The 21,912-nt window shown below is 45.4% G+C and overlaps 1 protein-coding gene across 2 annotated transcripts in view; it reads left to right on the top strand.

The window, feature by feature from the left end:
- The window catches only part of CASZ1 (castor zinc finger 1), a 446,064-nt gene that overhangs the window by 192,669 nt on the left and 231,483 nt on the right, over positions 1-21,912 (top strand). The gene's annotated exons all lie outside the window — the stretch shown is intronic.

The following is a 21,912-nucleotide window of genomic DNA, read 5'->3' as shown; positions in this document are numbered from 1 at the left end:
TCTTACAGTCAGATCTTGTGGCTCAAGCTACTTGCATGGGTTCTCTTAAGTCTCTGCTGAGGTATGTCTGCATCCAGGGCTTGGGACGTTCATTTTTAAAAGGAGCTATTTCTACTTCAGTATGTGGCAAAGGAACTAGTTTTGTTCATGTGCAGTTCACAGTTCAATTCATGCTTGTCTAAGTAATCTTCGGCAATTTCTTCCAACATTCAGAAAGCTACAAGCTGCTGTGCTGAGATATATAAGAGAAGACGAATAAAACGTCCAAAAATAACCTCAACCCACATACAGTGGATGTGAATTGTTTAATTATTTTTCCACCAAAACTGTGATCTTTACACTTAAAGGCCCAAAGAGTCTGAGGCGTAAAAAACACCGGTAAGAGAATGAACTTGCAGATGAACTAGAAATTGTTCAAAGCCCACCCCCGCCCCCCAAAAAACCACTCCTGATTTAATTCGTGTTCTATCTACCTAGCAATTATAGAAACTACTTTGAGTGTAGTTGAGGACATTTTTGAACTAACTCGATGAACTTCATTAATTCAAACTAGTTCATCCTTAGCACTGCCTGCTTTCTTCCTTCCGTTAGAGGCCCATGTATAAACAAAACTTGCTCAAGGGAAGTTCTGATGTTGCCCAAGGCTGATACATCTTGCAATGCTCAAAATGTTCTACACTGTGTACATTGCTGTTTAATTCCTTCTTGGAAGCTGTGGAATTCCCTCCCCACAGAGGTGCATCTGGCGCCTTCATAGTGTAGCTCTTTGCCCCCTGGCCTTTTGCAGCTGAGATGTATTTCTAAGACCCACCCTATTCTTCTGATGCAAATTGTTTAAGCTCATTTTAATATTGCATTGGTATGTCATCGTAACCCACACCGGAATGTTACAATGAAGGGCAGGTAAGAAATCCTACAGATAAGTTGATAGTGCCCTGCCGCCCGTCTCGAAAAGTGAAATGCTTGCGTTGCTCCAGATGACGGACAAAGCCTGTGACTGCATCTGCGCTATCCAGGGCCAGCCCATGACAATCTGCTGTCTGAGGCAAAGGACAAGATGGTGCCTCTTCCCATCCCAGTACAGAAGCTGTCCAGATTGGCAACTGAATTTCTTTTGTTTTTGTGGTGGGACAGTCCTTCCCTGGCACCTGAGGTCAGCAGGCTGGCTTAGCACGGCAGAGTGCAGACCACATGGCACACACTGCCCTATCTTCTCAACAATGAGTAAACAAACAAACCCCTGTGTTTCAAAATAATGAGTCAGCAATATCAAAAGCAACATGATGGCCAGAAACAATAGCAATGTGAAAAACTTTATGGAATAGTTCAAAGCATCAAAACTAACAAACTGAAGTCTCTGAAAGTCCTGATGTCCAACTCCGCTGAACAGTGTTTCCGGATAACAACTACTGTTTTGTTGAATTCTTCATCAGCCAATTAGTTCAACACTTGTAAGTAGAAAGATATATAATTTCTTCATTAACTGAAAATAAAATATTAAAATGATGACCTGCACTGTTCAGCACTGTTCAGCAGAGTTCAGAGTTGGACATCAGAATTGGATATCTGCTGATTATACAAAGCTTCACAGCTTGCTGTCCGCCGGGTAAAGTCTGGCACCATGATTCATTTAAGGACTTTCAGAGACTTCAGTTTGTTAGTTTTGATGTTTTGAATTATTCCATGAAGTTTTTCACATTGTTATGGTTTCTGGCCATTGTGTTGCTTTTGACATTGCTATCTTCTCAACAACCTGTTGCTGCTTTTTGTCACTCCCACCCAGCTGAGACACACTGCCCAATGATAGGGCCAGCCCTGGTGCTAACCAAGGGCTCCAGACTTGTCAAACATGTTGCTGCTGAGATCAGCATCCTCGCAACTAGCTTCCTCACCCAGCATGCTGGAGAATTTGCACATGTCCTGACATCACAGCATTCTCATCTCACCACCACCACCACCACATGAATTGTTTTTCCTGGCACAGGAAAAATATATATGAGGTCATCACACCAGGATCTGGTTTAAGTTATATTAAACATCATGGAGAAGGAGGTAGGACTGGGGCAGGGTGGGAGGCAGGTGTCTGCTTTGGGGGTGGGGGAGAGCTTTTAGACAAGCTGTGAATTTTTTGACTGCTGATTTTATGAGCTACATTCATATAATTTGTTTTGTGAATTGTTCTTTGGGAGTCTTGGGAGGGAGCTATTTTATTCTGTTACATTAGATGCTCTCTTGTTACCATTCTCTTTTTATTCGGAAAGGTAGCCTATAACTGTTCCAAGATAAATTAACAAATGGGCTGTAGACATTTTCAGTGGATGCTACACAATTAGCATTATATCTACTTCGCCTGTTGGTTTTTTAAGCCGATTAACTCTCATGGATCTGGGGACTGTAGTTTTGCAGAACTACAGTACCACACTTCTTTTCGAAGGGTATGTAGGAGCCAACACAATGGAGCTGGTTCTTGACATGGATGAATACTCCAGCTAAGAGATTGTTTTAAAAATGCTTACCATAGAGTAGTAAAACTTTCAGTTGCACCTTTGGCGGGGCATTTCAACAACCTTCCTCTCCAAAACTTGCAAAGAGTTCAGGAACAAGTGGGCGTGATCCATGGCTTCTGTTTTAAACCACAGATCTTCCACGATTTGTTTGGAACAAAGGGAGTGTCTTACTTGGAACAGAGTTATAGGACAGGGTCATGCGACTTTCCCTGACATGTAAGATCAGATTATGTTTTACAAGTTTGAATCCCCTGAATTCCTGCTTTTATCGTTTTAGGTTGCATTTTTCTTTTAATGATATTGTTTGCTTTTCCATTTAAAATATTGAGCAGTTTATAAACTCTTTCAAATCAATAAAACAAAATAATAAATATGACTGTCAAAAAGAAAAGGTCTTCTTTAACCACTGCAGCTCCTATAAGTCCCAGCTAGCACGGCTGACTAGACCAGGAGTCGCCAATTTATTTGGGTTCATGGACCCATTTGAAAATCCAAGAAACTATCATGGGTGCCACGTGGGGCAGTGGACAAGGAGTAGCAGCAAACTACCAACTGCATATATGTGTTAGACGACGTTGCAGAACGTACCGTTGCTCATCCTGCAGCGATTGAGATGTTGGAGGGAAAGGGCCCCAAAGTGAGACAGACTGTGTTGGGGCCCATTGTTTTGCACGGAATTTGTTTGGAGAGCACAGCGGGTTCCTTCAAGCTCATAAGTGAATTTGTGAGGTGAGGTGGCAGGTTACGCTATGGCATCATGATAGCTGAGTGTGCAAACTGGAAACAAGGAAAACATGAGTTCACATGTCACCAGTCCTCATACTCACTCTGTGGTCTTTGCAGTTGAGGGAACTGCATCTTTGCGGTGATGATCCTGGTCTACTGCAGGGACAGAGGAAGCTGCCTTATGCCCAGTCAGACCATTGGCCTGTCCACCACAGCAACATCTACCAACAGATTCTCCAGGGAGCTCTGGCAGGGAGTCTTCATCCCAGTATTACCTGGAGATGCCAGGGATTGAACCTGGGACCCTCCATATGCAAAACAAGTGCTCTGCCCCTGAGCTATATCCCCCTTTTCCTTTTCCCTAAATACTTCACTGGAGTATTATAAGGATTACTGGTCTGACATATGCACTGCGCTTTGAACACTCAACATGTACTGTGTGAAGCCAAATAGTTGTATCCAAATAAATTGTAGTCAGTGTAGGCCCATTGAAATGGAAGGACGTGATTAACGCTGGGTCCATTCAATTCTGTGGCTCTGTTTTGAACAGGGCTTAGTTGGATGCAAATCAGTGTTGTTGATGTTAAGGGCTGTTTCTGCTCTGCCCGCTCAGTTGCCTCGAATCTTCCGTGAACAGTTTTGAGCAGGAGCTTTATGACGGACGCTTCTCACTTTGAACCTATCCCTGGCCTTCCCAGAAAGGACCAGCGCCTTTAACCTAGGCAGGCACTTTTTCTGACAGAGTTGCTCCCTCTCTCTTTTGGCGTGGCTCTGACAGGGGAGGACGAGGAGAAAGCGAAAGGCCTCTCTGGGCAGGAAGCCGGGTTGCCGCCTCCATCTGCTCCAGCGTTTGGCCAATCCATATTGTCAACATATTGCCTGCCATATGGATCAGCTCAGCTCTCCAGGAACGCTTGGGAGACCTGACCTCTAGTGTGACAAGATGTGAGCATGAAGGACAGAAGTAAAAACAGCCCTTGGGTCTCAGAGTGTGAAACTGCGTTCCAGACACTTCCTTGCTCTTCGTGGCATCCTCTATCCTCTCTCTTTGAGCAGGCTCCTTCTCTCTCTCTCTCTCTCTCTCTCTCTCTATCCCCCCTCCCCTGTTTTTTCACATCCTTCGTCTGTATTGGATCATTGACCTTCAATCCTAACCAGACCGGACAGTTCTAAACTCCCTCCCCTAGGCTTTCAATCAGATATTTGGTTGACGGCTGCACAGAGCTGAGCAGAGGGGAGGGGAGGGACATCAAGGGAAGGGGAGAGAAGGCAACATGTTCCTTAAGGCCCTGAGATTATTCAGTCCTTGTCACAGGAACATAGAAAGCTGCCTTATTCTAATCCATTGGTTCTTCTAGCTTCATATTGCCTGCACTGGCTGACAGTTGCTTTTGATCAGTGGTGTCCAAACTTTTTTCTCTGGACTGCACTTTCAGAATAAAAATTTGCTTATTCCACATCCATGTTTTTAATGGATAAGGAATGTATTGGAAAAGAAAATGAAACAACTCTTAGCAGTGCTTGATTTAGAACGTAGAACACAACTACTTTAGAATATGATCACAGGACATCCAGAAAGTATAAAACCATGCAGCTAGAGAAGAACAGCAATCATTCCCAAAATATAATGTCAAACGAGCTTCGTACATACATACCTTAAGTATGTATACAAACTCAATGACAGGTGTGAGCTTCCTTTTGCCGGGTAATCTAATTTATATTAGGTCTAATATGAGACAAAAAAACTCTCATCTCCTCATCAACACAAAGAAGCCTTTCTCTTTTCTGATCTTTCATATTTATCAGAGTTGAAGATTCCTGTTCACAGCCATATGTCATGCAGAACTGTAGAAGAATAGCCAGTGCTCTTGCTCTCATTTTGAAAAGGTATCTATCCATATTCTGCAATAGATAGATAGATACTATACCACACTGAAATGTTTAAATGTTTCTTTGATTGTCCTTGAATCTTCCCGCCACACTTGCCATCCTCTTCTGCCACACCAGTGTGGCACACCACATCCTTTCGAGGACTACTGGTTTAAATGGAAGTCATTACCAGACCTAGCCGGAAATGCCAGGGATTGAACCCGGGACCTTTTGCAAGCAAATCAGCTGCTCTGATTGCTGAGCTGCAGCCCTCCAACTGCCCTTGTGCTCTGTCATCTCCAAATCCAAATGCTGGCTTCGTTGGCTGAGGTTGATGAATCCAGCAGTATCTGAAAGGTCTACCCCTGCAAAAGGGTTTCTATTATTTTCTCAGTATGTGTGCCCATCCGGGTCTACATTTGGCTCTGAAAGTGTTCCCGTTTGACCCATGAGAAATGCAGACATTGTTTTAGAGTAAAATTAAAGCTCTGTTCTTGTTTTTCCCCTGCCCTAGATTTTGTGCCATGTAAATTGCACAGGTGTGTTCCAGGAACCTTATCTATAGATCCTCTCCTTCCCACAGACATTAATAACTGGTATTTGATTGTGTATTGAATAGTTGCCTGAGTTATTGCAAAATGAAAAGGCGAGGATGAGCCTTAAATTGCCGTGATGTAAGAGGCCTGATTTCGTGCTAATAATAATGAGTTTCCTGACTGAAAGCAGAGTTACTCAGAAAGGGAACTGACCTTGGCTACTGCAGTCTGCTTTGAGCGTTGGGTCATCAAATGGAAATGCAGACTGGCTGATTTCCACAGTGAGGGTCTAGATCAGCGGTTCTCAACCTGTGGGTCCCCAGATGTTGTTGGACTACGACTCCCATCATCCCTGAGCTCTGGCCTTGCTAGCTAGGGGTGATGGGAGTTGTAGTTCAACAACATCTGGGGACCCACAGGTTGAGAAAGGGTGGTCTAGATCATCATGTAGGGCATTGACATTGGGGAGAACAGTGGGTAGCCAATGTTGTTGGGCTACAACTCCCAGCAGCATGGGCAATGGTCAGGGATGATGATAATGTTGATGATGATGATGATGATGATGATGATGATGATGATGCAAGTTTTAGTCTCCATCTGTGATTCCCTTATTTCAGGGGGTGGGGTTGATGACCCTCAGGGACCCTTCCAACCCTGCAATTCTCTGATGTTCTGATTCATTGGAGGTTTTTAAGCAGAGGTTGGGTGGTCATCTATCAGGGATGCTTTTGCTGTGATTCCTGCTTTGCATGGGGTAAGACTAGATGGCCCAGGGGGGGTCCCTCCCAGACTTACAATTCTATGATTCTCAGAATACCTAGATAACCTAGTTCTCCATCCTGGTTTAAAAGAGCATGCATCCTGTTCCTACATATGCCTTGAGTTTATAATGTAAATAACACTTATCATGGGTGCCACCCAGACATGAAAATTAATTCATACACTGTGACTGTGGCATGGGAAGTTGCTTTACACTGAGTCAGACCCTTGGTCCATCTAGCTTAGTATTGTATACACTGACTGGCAGCAGCTCTACAGGATTTCAGGCACGGTGCATTCCCAGCCCTACCTGGAGATGCCATTGGAGACTGCTTACAAGGAAGATGCTCTACCACTGAGCTACACTGTTTCTGGAATAGAGCAAGGGATCCATCTATTTCCAGTTGGTGTCACTTTTGCGTGTTAATGGAATCTTCACACGACACTTACTTGGAGTGTGAGGTTCACTGCCACTGTTACCTGCTGTAAACACCGAAAAGCCACGGCCAGTCATTGTAGGCAATATTGGGCTAGAGAGACTCAATGGTCTGACTTGGTATAAGCAGCTTTCTCTGGTTTCCATGAATGTCCTAGATGGTGGGCAATTGAGGCCCTTTCCCCAGCTCCTAAAGAAATCAAAAAGTCCATAAGAAATAAAAAAATATATCTTTAATAAATGCAAATGGAAGCCTCTAAATACCAGTGGATCATATGCCTGTGGGTTTCTCAAATGTATCTGGTTGGCCACTGTGAGAACAGGATGCTGGACTGGAAGAAGCTTTGGCCTGATCCACCTTCTTCTGATGATTTTATGATTAACAGTGAACGAGGGTTGTTGTCATCATGCCCTGCCCTTGGACTTCCTGGAGCAATCTGAATGGGAAACGGGGCAGGACTAGATATGCCTCTGGTCTGATCCAACAGCTGGGCTCTTTCTATGTTGCCCATAATACCATTGCATACCATTTCATTGCATTTCCACTTTAAACTGCAGATTAAAAACCTGTATTTAAATAGCATTTTAATACAGTGGTACCCCGGGTTACTCTTGCCAACCTAACAGTTCGAAAGCATGTCAAAGTGCAAGTAGATAAATAGGTACCGCTGTGGCGGGAAGGTAAACGGCGTTTCCGTGCACTGCTCTGGTTCGCCACATGACCCGGAAGCTGTATGCCGGCTCCCTCGGCCAATAAAGTGAGATGAGCGCCGCAACCCCAGAGTCGGCCACGACTGGACCTAATGGTCAGGGGTCCCTTTACCTTTACCTTTACCTTACCTCGGGTTAAGTACTTAATTCATTCTGGAGGTCTGTTCTTAACCTGAAACTGTTCTTAACCTGAAGCACCACTTTAGCTAATGGGGCCTCCTGCTGCCGCTGCACCTCCAGAGCCCGATTTCTGTTCTTATCCTGAAGCAAAGTTCTTAAACTGAAGCACTATTTCTGGGTTAGCGGAGTGTGTAATCTGAAGCGTATGTAACCTGAAGTGTCTGTAACCCAAGGTACCGCTGTACATTTGTTAATGTTTTATCTCTTGGAACCGGATGCAAAATGTGCGTTTTCCCTCAAACTACAGATTTAGATGAGTACTGTATCTTTTGAAGTTTTCAAGAACTGTGCTTTCAGAGAAGTGTGAAATCTGTTTTGGATAGCTAAGTTCCAATCTGCGCATTAGCCTTAGAAGTGCAGATCAGGTCATTCCATACGGGAACTTGCAAAGTAAATGCAGACTTTTCAATTGTGCCTAACTAGAACAAATTACAATTTCTAGGGGGGCAGTTGTGCTAGGCTGCCACAGTCTTTACCCATTCAGAATGTTGTCTGCAAATGACCTGAACCATGGGAGCTGCCCTCTTGATGAACACCTAAAAACAGAATCAGACCATTGGTTTGTCTTTCCTGGGACTATCCCATCACTTCCCAACAAGAAAAACAATGTTTGTTTTGCTAATTGAACACAAATATTTTTTGGACCCAAATTCAAAAAAGTAAAGTGAACATTCATTTAGCATTCCTAAATATGTAAACCACCTTTACATATTTGAACAATCCCTCATTTGGACCAATGTAAGTGTGCAAGACACATTTCTCAGAAACAGGATGCTATTAAAAATGCAATTCTGAGGAATGTGTTGATGAAAGCAGAAAGCAAAAATAAAACCCATCTTTGGTGTCTCTCTCTGTGTGTTCATTCTCTTTCTTTGCTGCATTCCTGCATGAGTTAATTTAAGGCGGGGTACGCATCTTAAAGATCTGTCCCCAAACCTTACTTTTTAGCAGATCAGTCTGTTAGCTGCTTTGAAAGAGTAGTTTACTTCATTTATGCCCCAGGCTGCTTTTCTTAAGCAAGTTTAGCGTTTTAATTTTGTTGTTTAGATTTTTCAGTGGCGGTTTATTTGCTTTTATAAAAAGAAAAAGTTGAAGCTGGGGGGGGGGGACCTGAACCCTTGTAAAAACTTAGTTAAATCAGCCCAGCTGTCCTGAAGATAGCGACAGGCTGATTCCCCACCCCTCCCATCAGCTTTGAGGATCTGATTCAGAGAAGGATTTCCTTTATGGCTGTTTTCTGAACTTGTTCTTCATCTCCGTCATGTTCCCAAGAAATACAGAGTAATGACAAGCAGGGTTTTCTTTTTTCTTTTAATGTGGAATCTGCAGAGTCTCCTTTGCAGATGTCTAGAAATATAGTATTGTTCAGGCTGCTGGGAGCTCTCTCTGGTTCCTGGAAGGGGGCACTCCCAGCCCTACCTAGAAATGTCAGAGATTGACCTTGAAACCTTTTGCATGCAAAGCTAGGACCTTCCCCTGAACCTGACTTATCTAAGGCACTGGTTTTCAAACTGGGATCTTTGGGGATCCTCAAAAACCTCTCAGGGGCTTTGACACATTCTGGTCCGATGCCAGGAGCTGCGGCGAGGCTGGGTGCAAGGCATAGCTTGATGGACCACAGATGGCTCCAAGGGAACAACTTTCTCCAGCAACTATTGGAAACAGACTGAAGCCTTTTCTGCCTTTGCCTTCAGACTATCTCCTCCAGGCTTCACCACCACCTCTCTAAGAATTTGAGCCTTAAAGGGCCAATCCCCTTCGCTGAAAACGGGCTCTCCGCCTTCTTCCTTAGCATCCTTCCTGATGCATTCCTGGCACCACTGGACTGGTGGTGTGCAATGGGAGGCATCCTCAGGCACCAGGCTCATTTTCTTGCTAACACGGATTCGATTGAGAATACGTGGAGATTTCTGGGCACCAGTTTGGCAATGACATCTCCATCAAGCCAGCTGACTCGCACACAGTCCTCCATCATCACATCAAGGAAAATAAGTGCAGGGCTGAGAACGGAGATATTTGACAGTGCTACAGCCTTTCTGGGATGCAGGTGGCACTGTGGGTTAAACCACAGAGCCTAGGACTTGCCGATCAGAAGGTTGGCGGTTCGAATCCCCGTGACGGGGTGAGCTCCTGTTGCTCAGTCCCTGCTTCTGCCAACCTAGCAGTTCGAAAGCACATCAAAAAGCAAGTAGATAAATAGGTACTGCTCCGGCGGGAAGGTAAACAGCGTTTCCGTGCACTGCTCTGGTTTGCCAGAAGCGGCTTAGTCATGCTGGCCACATGACCCGGAAGCTGTGCGCCGGCTCCCTCAGCCAATAAAGCGAGATAAGCGCCGCAACCCCAGAGTCGGTCACGACTGGACCTGATGGTCAGGGGTCCCTTTACCTTACAGCCTTTCCACAAGCCACCCAAATGGAACTCACAAACAACAGTTTAAAAACCTCCGCCCCAGCCCATAGTTAACACCATTTCCACTGTGTATGTTTCTCCTTCTTGCACACTGGGACAAGTGAATTGTTGGAAGAGCAAGCTACAGTCAAGCAACGTAGCTGAGATCATAGAATCTTAGAATTGTAGCGTTGGAAGGGACTCCTAAGGGTCATCTAGACCAACTCTATGGGGAACAGGCATTCTGTTGTGGTGACTGAAACCAAGGTGCCATTTGGTGCCTAGCTCACATATTTTGAGTTTCTAACCCTACATTCCCTGGTGGTCTTTGGGTGAGGGTCTTCTGGGGGCTCCTGTCTTACTGCATCAGGTGCTGTGATATTATCTCCAGCACCTGGGAAAAGGCCATATAGGCTGGCACCATGTTCAACTAAGTAGGGCATTGGGGTTCGAGGAGAAAATATGACAATGGTAGTGGCCACAGAACGCCTCTTCAAATTAATCAGTGTGTTGTCCTCCGGAAATGCTAATGGTGAAAAACAATTAAAGTGCCCCCCTTTCCTAAGTAATCTGTGTTAAGAGCTGGTAATCAAGGTTTAGTGCCCGTATAACTCAGTATTTGAGTTCCACCAGTGTGAATCAAAACAAATCTGAAACCGGGACTCTGAGGACAGGGCTGGTGTGGGAGAGAGAAATGCTTATCCCCAGAAGTGGCTGCACGCTCTGCAAGCCAGAGGTTGTGGTGCCCCAAGCATGAGACATGTCAGAGAAGCTTCTGCTACTCTGGGCAACCCGGGAACAGTGCGCATCATGCGCTAATGGGGAAGCGACTTCTCACCTCTGAGTGATTGCATGTGTGAATGCAGCACACGTGGTTGGCTTACCATCTTCCTCCTGCCTTATTTTCCATTGGCTCGTTTTTTCGGTGTGGCTCCACATTTTAAAGTTCTCAAAAAGCTGCTGTTTCCAAACAGAGCCTAAGTGAGCCAATCCAGCAAGGAGGAGGAATGGGGAAATGCCGAGTGGATGCAAAACAAAGCCCTGCAAACGGTCCTGGGCCCACACAGCTGCCTCGCCCGTAGGCAAGGATCCCAGATTCTCAAGGATTTCCCACGGCTGTTGTGCACGCTGTAGCCTGTTGGTGGCCTGGCACTTTGTAACAGGGAGAAAAGGATTTCCTGAGATGGCTTCATTTCCCAATTTCTTAGATTGTGTATGGGGAACCTGTGGTCCTCCAGATGTCCAGCTGTGGTCAACCTCAACCAGCATGAGCATAATGATGGGAGTTATAGTTCTTCTGGAGTTATAGTTCTTCTGGCCTGGGTTGTCCGTCCCTGACCCATCTCCTGCTCTCTCACTTGATATCCCTTATGCTGGAGCTGCTTCTCATAACACTTGTGGGATACTAGTTCTCTCTCGCTTCCTTCTGTACCCACCTTTTCTGTGGGTTCCCCTACCCACATTGTATCTGGGGCCACTCAGCATGATACATTCGAAGTACTGTTGTACCATTTCCCAAAGAATCCTGGGAAGTGTAGTTTAAGGGTGCTGGGAGTTCCCAGAAAAGAAGGATTGATTGTTTTGACCACTCTGGGAATTATATCCTTGATTTGAAGGGGGGGGGCTTTATGCTGTGGTGAGGGAAAAATGCTCTGAAAATGCTTGGGGCACTGAGAAACAAGGATCTAGGATTGTATGTTGCAGGTTCAGGAGTTAGAATCATTAAATTATAGAGTTAGAAGGGATTCTGGGGGTCATCTAGTCCAATCCCTGCAATGCAGGAATCTCAACTAAAGGACCCCTGAGTGATGGCTATCCAACCTCTGCTTAAAAACCTCCAAGGAAGGAGTGTACACCCCCTTTTGTGGGAGCCTGTTCCATTGTTGAGCAGCTCTTACTGTCAGAAAGTTCTTCCTGGTGTTTAGTCAGAATCGTCTTTCTTGAAGCCATGGGTTTGGGTTCTACTTTCCCGAGCAAGCAGGAGAAAATAAACTTGTTCCATCTTTCATGTGACATTCCTTTAGAAATTTGAAAATGTCTATCGTATCTCCTCAGTCTCCTCTTTTCCCTACTAAATATACCCAGCTCCTTCAACCGTTCCTCATAAGGTTTGGTTTCCAGACCCCTGATCATCTTGGCTGCCATCCTCTGCACACTTTCTAGCTTGTAAGTATCCTCCTTAAATTGTGGCACCCAGAACTGGACACAGTATTCCAGGTGTGGTCTGGCCAGGTGTGGTCTAAACCTTGACTTTATATTCCGAAAAGTACTGTAGAAAAATGTGGAGATGCGGGAAGCACTCTTGTGAGTGATAAGGAAACACCAAGCAGGTCCACTAACATCAAGCAGGCGCCTTCTGTTTTATATACCCGACCCGGATATATATAATGTTGATGTATATTTAATCTGCTTTTAGTTTACTGCTGATTTTAATTATTTTGGGAACAGTTGCTTTTAACCTTTCATTCTTGTACTGTATCGCCCCCCCCCCACTTTTTTTTGGTGAACCGCCCTGAAGTGTCATTACAACCAAGCAGTTCATAGATATTAAGAAATAAATAAGTAAAGAGAGCGCAGCGGCAGGCAGAGAGGGGCATACCTTGCCTGTCTCCGGACATGCATTAAGTCTGATGCAAACACACAAACACCCTGCTTTTGTTTGCAGCCCTACTTGTGCATTATTGGAGCTGTGGACGGAAAGGTGCCTGCAGAGGACTGCTGTTCCTGAAGGTGATAGCCTGGAAGAGGCGGTGCTCTGTATCCCATAATGGGAGAAACAATAGTCCTGTCTCTTTAAGCAGGCCACATGCCGGCCCTCCTGCTAGCCTGCTTTATCTGAGGTCCCGCTGCATGTTATTCCAGGGCCGATCCGCTTTAGCTAATTAATAATCTGACAGGAGACACCCGAGGGATTAGCCGCCGAGACTAGTCAGGCCAAACCCCCAGCAAATGAGTCTCGTGCTCCCCAGAGGCTCTGGGGGTGACATTGGGGAAAGCTGGGAGGGGAGAGGGGGTCACAGCAGGGGTGGAGAAACTCTGAAGTGGATTTGCGGCACCTGAAAAGAGGGTGCATGGATGGGGGGAGCTGTGTCTTACAAGAAGCGCTGAGAAGGTCATGCCAAACTAAAAGGTGCCTTCTTCGGTCTACATTTACACCCTACTGCTCCTCACACCTGCATCCTGTCCGTCCTTCGAGGAATTGGTGGGTGCTGGGTGTGAATTTGTTTCTCCCATTTTTGCTTTGCAACAAGCCTGTGAAGTAGGTTTAGGCCAGGGCAGGGGCGGGGGTAGAGAGAAAGGCTTGCCTCAGGCTGCGCCAGTGGCTGAGCAGTGTTGTGAACACGCATCTCTTTGCCCCCCTGTACTGCCTGCTTCTCCATTGTCCTTTGCTTGTGAGCTTCCTCTCTGGGCATCTGGCTGTCCACTGTCGGTAACTTTGTTCTGTGTAAGGTGGGTGCACATACACAGTCTTTTTGGGCCCTTGCCACAGCCGTGGGAAGGGAAGAGTGCACTCTTCAGGGAACATAGAAAGCTGCCTTCTGCTCCCTGATGTATGAAACTCCCTGTCAATAGCAACCTAGCCTATCAGGGATACAAGGTGGGGTGGTGGTGCTCCTGTCTGTCACCTGCTTTGCTGGTTTTCTGCCTTCAGGGAGTTTTTAACGTAGGGAAACATTAAATTTGCCCATAACCCATGCACTCCGCTACCTTCTGAAGGAGTGCAGCCCACCCTGCAACCTCATCCTACTTGCATGGGTGGCCCAAAGATAAGGCAGCAGCTCCCTGCGGCGCTGGATGTTTCTTGACCTGGAACAGGCAACATCAGCCGTGCCTTTGCATCCTCTTACTTCCAGGCACGCACGGCAAAGTGGTTTGGGCTGCCTCCTGCAATCCTGCCAATTGCCCGTACTGCCTTCTGACCAACATCATTAGCGCAGGGTATTTATATTTCATTAACGACATTAAGCCAAAACGGTATTAAAAGCTGGCGCTGGTGATAAATAGCATATTAATAAAGAGGGAAGCGGGCTGCAGTGTAAGCAAGTGCTTTCTCCGGAGCAGTTGAGGCAGTTGGCTGTTCTTAACCCCTTTGACTTGCCCCAGGAGAGATTGAATAGCTGGCATGGTGGGGGCGCATGCATGGGTCGAACGGGGGGGGGGGGGAGAGAGAGAGGGGATTGGCAGAAAGAGGCAGACCACCAGCTCTACCTCTGTGGATGGGTCTCTTGCTATTAGGGAAGGAGGCAGGAGATTGTAAGACGGAGAGCTGTGTATTAGGTGCCAGGATGGGGTACAGGGAACAGGCCTTCCCATTCACTTTTGTGTACTGATCAAGGAAAGTCATTGTCCCACTCTATTCTTCCTTGATCTGGCCACACCTGGAGTCCTGTGTCCAGTTCTTGGCACCACAATTTAAGAAGGATATTGGCAAGGTAGCTGGAAGAGTGGTGCTTTCCTCCACTCTTTCTTTCAGCTCTATGTTCTTTTCAGGGCTCTTGCACTCATTTTCAGGTACTTGAAATGTATTAGAACAGAGTTAGGCATATGAAGCGTTTTGCTATAATAGTCATTTTCGTAAGTTTTACAACAGATTTCCAGATGGGAGGGGAGTAGCAAGTAAGATCAGGGATAAAGAAGCATCTCTATCACACACACACACACACACACACACACACACACACACACCTGCCACCTCAAGTCAAGGGCCTTTGAACACCCGCAGAGTAACTTTCTTAAGAAGAACAAAGTTTTTCTTAACTATAGCAAGAGGAGCTAGAATGCAGCATCTGAACATGTGCAGAGTGCCCCAGGCATTAGATGACTTCTAGAAAGCAGGAAAATAACAGCAGAAGTGCTAACCACTTACACTTTTAAAATTATTATTCTCCTGGTTTGGCATCTTCTTCTCCTCCTGACAACTGGACTGGAAGACCGAATTCTGGCTGGGAGGGTTGCGTATGCGAGTGCCTCCTTGCAGCACCTCCTCTTCTGGGGCTTTCATGGCGCTTGCTCCCTGACAGGAGGCCCCGCAAGAAGACAACTCCTTTTTTGAAAGGAATTTTAATCAAACTTGACTGAGGAGTGCTGAAAAACACGAGGAAGTAATTAGAAATCCAAATTTATGGCCCACTAAAATATTTCCCTGTCCCTTTCTCTTTACGTAAAATGTCTGTGTTTACCCGCTGTCCCACTCCTCTCTCCCACGGGTCTGTCTCCCATTATGGGCCTCGCTCTTTTCATTAACGGTGCTTCTCGTTAAACTGGTAATCGGGTCCTCTGGCCTTTCGCTCTCCACCTGGGAGGGTTTGGAATAGGCAGGCTCTGCTTTGAGGGAAGCCAGGGCAGGTGTCAAAACCCTCTTTTTAGAAACTCCTTATCTCTCACAGGAGTCAATGTTCAAGCTGAAGGGCTGAAATTCCTCTGGAGCTCCCTTCCCTTGTCAGAGATTTTCCTCTTGGGAACAATAGGTTTAGAGAAGCATTCTGAGGTGCTTGATTTCAGCTTATCCAAGGGGACTTCATCATAGAAATGTAGAGCTGGAAGGGACCCCGAGGGTCATCTAGTCCAACCCCCTGCAATGCATGAATCTCAGCTAAAGCATCCATGGCATCCATCACTATATCTTGCACCACCTCTTTGAGATGGTCCTGAGCCACCAGTTTGCACATCCATGTCTGCCACAAGTTCGCTCTTAACATCATTTGCTTGTTGGAATGAACCACCTAGAGGTTATTGCTGCGCGTGCACACACACACACACACACACCATTGTCCACTAAAACCCCATTAGTCTCACATGCTAATGTTGCTTGGGAATTCCAAGAAGTAAAAAAAATGGTACAGTTTTGAAACCAGTGGTTAAATTAAGTGCAGCATTGAAAGGTTCAGTCTGCCATCTTGATTCAAAATGGCATCCCAGTGTATCCAACAAAGACAGAGATCTGCTCCCTCTTCTCAGGCACCAACATGCAAAATTTGGTTACGTTACGGTATCTTAAGACGTGTCCAAATGCATACATAGCAAACAGACAAACAACTTTGTAAAAAGACATTGTAGATATAATAATATATCCCCAACCACAGACCTTCAAAGTGGCTTACGGCTTTTAATAAACTATTATAATACATTATAATAGCACAGCACAAGCAAAATAAAGTCAGGTCCTCCCCTGCCAGCAACCCTCCCCGAACTCAACAACCGTAACATTGCAGTGGAGAGCCAGAGCAAAGACAAGTTTACTATTTTCCCTGTTCATTTATAAAGCGCTCCAAATTTTCTAAGCACCTTATGTATTTTAAAAGATAAGACAGTTCCTACTCACAGGCCCACAATCTAATGGGTACAATACAAAAGGAGAAAGGAATGAGGAGGGAAGAGGAAAGCAAGCTTTAGAATAGCTTGGGGTCGCTCGAGGGCAAAAGTCTGATGAGGTAAAATGCATGTACAGTGGTATCTCGGGTTAAGTACTTAATTCATTCCGGAGGTCTGTTCTTAACCTGAAACTGTTCTTAACCTGAAGCACCACTTTAGCTAATGGGGCTTCCTCCTGCTGCTGTGCCGCCGGAGCACAATTTCTGTTCTCATCCTGAAGCAAAGTTCTTAACCTGAGGTACTACTTCTGGGTTAGCGGAGTCTGTAACCTGAAGCGTATGTAACCTGAAGCGTATGTAACCGAGGTACTGCTGTAATGGCCTATTGGAAAGCCTGAAGTGCAAGGGCTAAATGAGCCTCTTGGTGGTGGAGGAGGGGCATTCCTCAACTTCCCTGTGGCACCCAAAGGCCCTGCTTCATGTCCCTGCCAGCCATCTTTCGAAAGATCCTTCCCCCAGTCAAGCATGGAGATTTGCATTTGTGAATCGGCCCCCTGTCAACTGTGGCTGCATGAACAAAATTGAAAGCAGGATGGTGTACCTAAATCCTCTTCTGTTTTCGCATGCACTCCCCTTATGTACACAGTTCCACTCTTTTTAAAAAAAACCAACGAAGAGGAAATGAAATGTCCAAAAGAGAGGTTTCCAGAATTTGCTTCTGCTTCGCTTACCAAAGGAGACATAATTACTCTCTCTCTCTCTCTCTCTTTCTTTCTCTCTCTCTCTCTCTCTCTCTCTCTCTCTCTCTCTCTCTCTCACACACACACACACACACACACACACTCCTACACTCTTGCAGTTTCAACAGGTGAAGATGCTCAAGCCTCTCTTCTCAACCTTAAGGGCGAGAAAGTTTTCTCTTCCCCGTAAAGCAGGAGTAGGCAACCCAAGGCCCGGGGGATGGATGTGGCCCAATTGCCTTCTAAATCTGGCCCCTGGACGGTCCAGGAATCAGCATGTTTTGACATGAGTAGAATGTGTCCTTTTATTTAAAATGCATCTCTGGGTGATTTGTGGGGCATAGGAATTTGTTCATTTTAATTTTTTTTCAAAATATAGTCCGGCCCCCCACATGGTCTGAGGGACGGTGGACCGGCCCCCTGCTGAAAAAGTTTGCTGACCCCTGCCGTAAAGTGAATGCTTAGACTCTTGAGCAGCCGGCTACATGACGTTCCCAGTACCACATTTCATTACAGGATCCTTCCTAAATAAAGCACATATGGAAGAGATACCTAACGGACAGCAGAGCTGATGCCTGTTCCACGAGGAGTTTAAAGGGGACCCTGTGAGAGTCTGCTTAGGGACCAAGTTGCAAGTGAGGGCATCGCAAAGTGGCAAGATGATTGTCATGGCAGGCAGGCATGCGTTCTTTAGTTTCTCCCAAACTCCTGTTTGTTGGAAAGCGCAGAAACTTGTATTCTTAGTATCTCACAGTTGTAGATTTCACAGAACCTCTTTAAAATCCTTGCTGGAGTTGAAATTCATGATTAATTTCAAAACTACAGTGGTACCTCAGTTTAAGAACTTAATTCGTTCTGGAGGTCTATTCTTAACCTGAAACTGTTCTTAACCTGAGGTACCACTTTAGCTAATGGTGCCTCCCACCGCTGCGCGATTTCTGTTCTCATCCTGAAGCAAAGTTCTTAACCCAAGGTATTATTTCTGGGTTAGTGGAGTCTGTAACCTGAAGCATCTGTAACCAGAGGTACCACTGTACTCCAGTTAAACACAGGGGCGGGGGAACGTAATCAGATTTTATTGGTATTGTGTGCCAAAAATGTCAACTGAAATGAAAAATGTTGGGGTGACCTGGACCCCATCACGTTAATGGAAGAGGATGCAAAAAAGGGAAAAGGGCCTATAGTGTACTATTGAAGGGGCCCGATATAACTCAATCAAGTGACAACCCCCCCATGCCATTACAAATAGTGTCATACGTTTGGACTAAGAACTCCTGTTAAAGTTCACATGAAGCAAATATAACCCCCCTCCGCCGTCTTTTTGGATTATTAATATTACTTTATACATGCAGAATGTGCAGGGAAATGTTTGCAAAAACACAAACTGCTTCACTGCTCTTGAAGAGATATGACCACATTTATACATAAAAAAATGAAATTTAAGGGTGTTGGGGGTGCTAAGTTTTTTTCGAACACTTTATGCGTTTGTTTGTTTTGAGAGATTGTTGTAGACTCACGTAGCTAGGCATTTCATAGTTTTATTTTCTCATTCAGTGGCAGGAGAGTTAGGGTGGGCAAAGGGCACAGTATGGGCATAGAGAGGAAATGGGTCAGGGTGGCACAGAGAGTTTGGGGGACGTGATCCCTGCCCCACCCACTGCCATCTCAGTCTCCACTCACAATGGCATCCTACCCAACCCCACATACTGCCTTTGAGGAAATATGGACAGCAGATAACCCCTCAAGCTTAGCAAGGTGAATAGGTAGGGTTGTCACCACTGCTAGTCCTACTCAGAGTAGACCCATTGAAGCTGCTACAAATGACTAAAAAAGGGTCCATTAATTTCAGTGGGTCTGCTCTGAGTAAGACTAGTTGGCTTGTGGACCCCTTGAAGTTAACGGAACTTAAGTTAGTTGTGTACATTAACTTCAGTCAGTCTACTCTGAGGAGCAGCAGCATTGGAGAGAACCCTTTTCCTTTTGGAAAGGTGCAGCAGGGTGGGGTGGAGAAAACCCGCACAATACAGATCTCACACGACAGAGAGTGTCAAAAGAGAACGTGGATTATGAAGTAGTTCATGTTTGGGGGGGGGGACCCAAAAAAGGGTTTATAGTACAAGTATTTCTGACGGGGTCCTCAGCAACGTATTCAGTGCCAAGTTAGCATCCTTCAGGAAGTTCACTGTTGCTCTTTGACACTCCTCCCTCCACCCTACCCTGCCAAAACTCTCTCTGTGTGTGTGTGTGTGTGTGTGTGTGTGTGTGTGTGTGTGTGTATCCTGAAGATAATTAAAGACTTGGGGTGGTTTGCACCTATAGGGTTTTCCCCTTTTATTGGATTCCTCTGCAATTAACTTCTGCATGTAGTTTCGGTGGAACTGAGAAGGATCTAGGAATGACTTTTCATTTTCATCACAGCACTCTTGATCCTTGGGCTGTGGATGTATGTTTGACCCTTTATTCCTTTTTCTTTTTAGCAGTCCAGCAGATAAACCCCCATCTTATATTGTCTGTTCCCTTCCTTCCTTCTGTCCAGGAAAGGAAGTGTGGTTCATTCATTTGTTGTTGTTTTTTAAACAAAACAAAACAGAGAGAAATATTCTCTAAAATGCATGGTATCCCCATTTTGGATTAATTTATCCCTCCCCGCAATCATGGTCTGAATTGCCTCCCTGAAAATAGGAGCCAAAGTGGTAGTTTAAGAGCAGAGGCTGTGTGGATTTTGTACTTATAAATTAAATAGTATTTTAACAAAATAAATAAGTAAGCCTATGTACTTTATAAATTCCAGGCCTATTCAGTGACACAGATAAAAGGGCATTTGCATAGTTTGCATAATTTCGGCTGCTTCTCCTACTCATAAGGAAATGAAGGCTCAAAACACGGAAAACCTTATTCACTCCACCCCTGCCTGAGATTTATGTGGTATTGCCACATTCCTTCCTCATAAGGGCTAGAAACTTATATTTTAATGGTAGCTGAGAGCCTTAGGATGTAGAATTGTGAGCCCAGAAAGGAGTTCTTTGGTTTATATAGCACCATCACTATACAAAGCTCTTTACAGAGATACTAAAAAATCTAAATATGTCCACATTAGTGGTGTTTTTATTTTTATAGACTTGTTATAATTTCTACTACTGTATATCAAAAATCTGGAATGTATTGCTGACCCCCTTGCTGTATCTGCTTCAATATTTCATAACCTGTTTTCTGTGATGATTTTATTCTGTGGTTGGTTTTGCATTTTAATAAAAACTTTTTAAAATACTCGGAGAGAGAGAGAGCACTCTGCCCAGGAATCTAACCATTTAAATTAACCCTAAAACTCTGGAGAGCCACTACCATTCAGTGCAGACAACAATTAGCTGGATGAACCAAAGGCAGCTTCCCGTGTTCCTGTGTCTTGTCTTAGAATAATAGAATTGTAGAGTTGGAAGGGACCACAAGGGTCATCTAGTCCAACCCCCTGCAATGCAGGATTATTTTTTGCCCAATGTGGGGCTCGAACCCACAACCCTGAGATTAAGAGGCTCATGCTCTACCGGACCTCAGTGTCAGAGCAGGTGCTTAGCATGCAGAAGTCTCCAGGTTCAATCCCTGGCTGCCTCTCCAGGTACAGCTGGGAAAACACTCCCTGCATGAAACCCCAGGGAGCTGCTGCCAGTCAGTGTAGGCAGTGCTGAGCTTGGTGGACAAGGGGTCTGGTGCAGGATAAGGCTCCTGACTGAAGTTGCCATTTGTAAACGCTCTCCTCCTCTGTCTTCCAGCCGAGCAGCTGAGCTCTGGTGACACACGCAAACAAGGCAACAACTGTTGGGTGTGTATGCTCTTGGGGGAGCAGTTTCCTTTCATGCCGTGTGGTAGCTAAGGCAGCTGTCCGATTCAATAAGGAGTGTCAGCGTAGAAGCACCTCCTTCCCCCCTCAGCTCAGATGGGTTTCCCTTCTGTCTCTTCTTTCCACCCCTCCCCAATGCATGCACTCTCGCTAGATGCTTGTTTTTTGGGGAGGGGAGGGGAGGCGGGAGACAAGGATCCAAGGCAGGAAAAATAGCAGCCACAAGTCACAAGCAGAGTTAACCATTTAGAAGCCACACGTCTCAGACCCGCGTGTTTGCAAGTGTGCAACGCAGCTAAGGATTTTTGACGTCTTGGAAAAAATCGCAGGAGGCATCCCGCTTCGTTTGCTTCTCTTGCCATCTTTTTGCATGTAAGGTGCAGGAGAGGATTGATGCTGAACGGAGCAAACTTGTGACACACACACACAAGAAAGCAACTATGGCCTTTGGGGTTTCTGCTGATTGAACTTTGAGTTGCACTCCATTCTAGTCGTATTCATAGTGCACTCATTGAAGTTAAAGCATCTTAGCTTTGTAAACCGATCTGTATTTTCTTTCAATCAAACAGTATATCCCTCATGTTTTTGAAAAATGACTCCCATAGGTTCGTTATGTTCAGTGGGTCGGCTCTGAGTAGGACTAAGATGGATGTACAGTGGTAACTCGGGTTAAGTACTTAATTCGTTCCGGAGGTCAGTTATTAACCTGAAACTGTTCTTAACCTGAAGCACCACTTTAGCTAATGGGGCCTCCTGCTGCCGCCACGCCGCCACAACACGATTTCTGTTCTCATCCTGAAGCAAAGTTCTTAACCCGAGGTACTATTTCTGGGTTAGTGGAGTCTGTATCCTGAAGCGTACGTAACCTGAGGCGTATGTAACCCGAGGTACCACTGTAACCCTTTGGAGTTTAT

Source organism: Podarcis cretensis (genome assembly GCF_951804945.1).
Source record: "Podarcis cretensis genome assembly, chromosome: 8".
Taxonomy (NCBI): domain Eukaryota; kingdom Metazoa; phylum Chordata; class Lepidosauria; order Squamata; family Lacertidae; genus Podarcis; species Podarcis cretensis.
Note: the sequence above shows the minus strand (reverse complement) of the source record. Positions and strands in the feature narration are given on the sequence as shown.